Raw genomic sequence first — 3,674 nt, forward strand, 5'->3', positions numbered from 1 at the left:
TTTCCCACCATCTCAGCAAAGGCAGCCACCGACTATTGGCATGGGCCTATGGGCTTTACCACTGTATCGCAGGGGAAACGGGCATAGGGTTCTACGCTTGTTCACAGTCACTCATAGACCAGTCTCATCTAGAGGACAGTTGATGGCTTATTGATGTGATTCCTCTTATGCAACTGTTTGGATGATACTTAGGTGGTTTCCGGTAAGCAATACTTGCTCACAAAATGCCAAATATCATTTTTTACAAAGTGTGTAATAAGATAAAAGAGAGCATTTTATGAATTATGGAGTCTGGTAAACATATAAGGAATTAGGTTAAGAGGACAAGCTCTGATGTTAGTCACCTGGTCCAGTCACTTACTCCGTGGGGAATTTGAGACACGTTCCTGAGGCTCTGCAGCCTCAGTTTTCTCATGTGGAATACATCGCTGTTAAGAGTTCCAGTCCTTAGAATTGAATCACAATGATTGAAGGACCAGCAAGTCTATTACTAGAATGTATTGGGCTCCTGGTCAGCACTCAATAAAAGTTAGCAAAAGCATCCCCATTTGTATCATTCCCCCAAACCTGAGAAACACTTTGTGACAATTCATGGATACTTAAAACGTCTACTATGGAAATGTCACTGCTACTGACACACAGTCATAGACATTACTATTTGCCAATTGTCTCAAATATATATATATTTTCATTTTCAGGCACTGTTAATTTGTTTTAATTTAATTTACTAAATCTATTTGGGCTACATGGAGAAAAGTAAAACAAAAAAGGAAAAGCATTGCAAGCTGTTTGTTATAAGGTAGGCAAATGATAAACATTAAACCTGGTCCCATGTGGCTTTAAAGCAGTGCATTCTAGCACAGAAAATAAAATTTAAAAATGTATATAAAGATATTTGACTACCTCTCTTTCATTAAAAACTTATATGAAGATATTTGACTCCCTCTTTTTCTTTTTTCTTTTTTTTTTTTTTTTTTTTTTTTTTTTGTCTTTTGTCTTTTTCCGTGTCCGGCAACGGATCGCAACCCTCAGTGTTGCCCCCGTACCGGACTGGGGACCGGCAACGGATCGCAACCCTCAGTGTTGCCCCTGTACTGGACCGGGAACCGGCAACGGGATTGCAACCCTCGGTGTTGCTCCCGCGCCTCGCTCAGCCAGTGAGCGGGAACCGGTCTGTATGTGGGATCCGAACCCTCGGGCGGGAGCGCCGCCGCGCTTCCCAAGCGGCGCACTTATCCACTGTGCCACCGGGCCGGCCCTGACTCCCTCTTTTTCAAGTGTCAAAAATTAATGGTAGTCACAATTAAAGATCTAATATGATCAGCAAAGCACAGATATGGGGCTTTGATTTTTAGGCAAGCTAGAAAGGTGCTGTTGGCACTGCAAATATTTCCGGAAGGGAAAAATGCTGGTAGCTGCAATGAAGATTCCCTCTTACCTTGGCTACAGTATGACTCTGTGTTTACATTAGATGAGAATCCTATTTCTAAAATAATGTACTACNCATTTTCAGGCACTGTTAATTTGTTTTAATTTAATTTACTAAATCTATTTGGGCTACATGGGGAAAAGTAAAACAAAAAAGGAAAAGCATTTCAAGCTGTATGTTATAAGGTAGGCAAATGATAAACATTAAACCTGGTCGCATGTGGCTTTAAAGCAGTGCATTCTAGCACAGAAAATAAAATTTAAAAATGTTTATGAAGATATTTGACTACCTCTTTTTCATTAAAAACTTATATGAAGATATTTGACTCCCTCTTTTTCATGTGTCAAAAATTAATGGTAAGGCCGGCCCGTGGCTCACTCGGGAGAGTGCAGTGCTGATAACACCAAGGCCCCGGGTTCGGGTCCTATATAGGGATGGCCGGTTTACTCACTGGCTGAGCCTGGTGCTGACAACACCAAGCCAAGGGTTGAGATCCCCTTACCGGTCATCTTATAAAAAAAAAAAAAATTAATGGTAGTCACGATTAAAGATCTAATATGATCAGCAAAGCACAGATATGGGGCTTTGATTTTTAGGCAAGCTAGAAAGGTGCTGTTGGCACTGCAAATATTTCTGGAAGGGAAAAATGCTGGTAGCTGCAATGAAGATTCCCTCTTACCTCAGCTACAGTATGACTCTGTGTTTACATTAGATGAGAATCCTATTTCTAAAATAATGTACTACATGTTCTGAGCATGTTTGTTTCTTGAGTAACCTCACTTGTATGGGCATAAATGTACATCTTAACCCAAATTGTTATGTTTGTACTCAGTTGCAGAGCAGAACTGTTACCCCTGCAGCTGTAAGCATCAGATGACAGGGACCACCTCCAGCATGCATGTTTTCGTGCCAGGTCAAAGCGTCTTATGGTACCTTGAGTAAAGTTAATGAATACATATTCCCCAGCAGGAGCTTATTGAAACTGTCATTCTGTGTTTTCTATCAGGAATTCAAAACTGTGATCAGAATAAATTCCTTGTCTATCAGTGGGCTTTAAACTATTTACAATGAACAAATACAAATAGTTAATCTTAACAAATACTTAAGATCAGCAAAGCAAAGCATCGATCTGGGGCTTTGTTTCTCAGACAGGCTGGAAAGGAGTTTAAATAGTCTGATCCTTAAACTATTTACAATGAACAAATACAAATAGTTAATCTTAACAAATACTTAAGATCAGCAAAGCATCGATCTGGGGCTTTGTTTTTCAGACAGGCTGGAAAGGAGTTTAAATAGTCTGATCCTTAAACTATTTACAATGAATAAATACATAAGCAGGATAAATAGGGTGGGGAAAAAAAAGTCTTGACGCCAAAGAGACAACTTCTCAGAGTGTCAGAGGCTTCCTTTGGTTGATGTGAGAGAAAAAAAAATCCCTAGTTCCTCATTTTGTTGTGGTCTTTCTATCCAGTTTTTAAAACCATTGTGTTCATAGAAGGGTCACAGAACATGGGCAGTTGGCACCTTTGATACTGTTCTACTGTGGCATGCTGAAGTCCCCTCGGCATTGCCAGAAGCTGGCACAGGATGTCACTCAAACACAGCATGGGCTGCATGCATGCCAAGAGAACAAATGGTTCCTTCTCTAGGAAGGTTACACCCTTAAGACTGGCATTTGGTCACAGATGGGCAGTCTTCATTTCATGGAAATCTAACTTCTATCACCCAGAAGGGTGACACAACATTTCATTCCAAACTGTTGACATGGGCCGGGACAATTTGCACATGTTTTGTATGAAACACAGCAACTCAGAGAAACAACTAACCCCTTCACCTGTTCAAAAGATCTGTCTGTATAGGACCTTTGATCTGAACCCCAGAGTTAAGAGGGCCTTACATTTTAACTGTTCTCCAGTGACAAATCTTGTCAGGAGGGATTGAGGGAGCTTGTCACAAGTATTAATCCTAATTAAATCTTTGAACACTTAATATTATTTAAATCGAATAGTAGATAAATGATGCTAAAAATGAGGCACCCCCAGAAAATCTCTCAGAAGCCTGACTTTTCATTAAGGGTGGGAAAAAAAAGTTTGTCTATTGCTGAGGAGGAATAAAAAGTCTCGATACCACTTATTTTAATCTTTGTATCCCCTTTGAGGAAAGGGTGGAATTTTTAGCATTCTGCTGGGTCTGGCATGTCACAAATTGTTAAGTGCCTATGGCATGCAGGAAAGAAAAGAGACAC

Source organism: Galeopterus variegatus, unplaced genomic scaffold (genome assembly GCF_000696425.1).
Source record: "Galeopterus variegatus unplaced genomic scaffold, G_variegatus-3.0.2 Scaffold4524, whole genome shotgun sequence".
Classification (NCBI taxonomy): domain Eukaryota; kingdom Metazoa; phylum Chordata; class Mammalia; order Dermoptera; family Cynocephalidae; genus Galeopterus; species Galeopterus variegatus.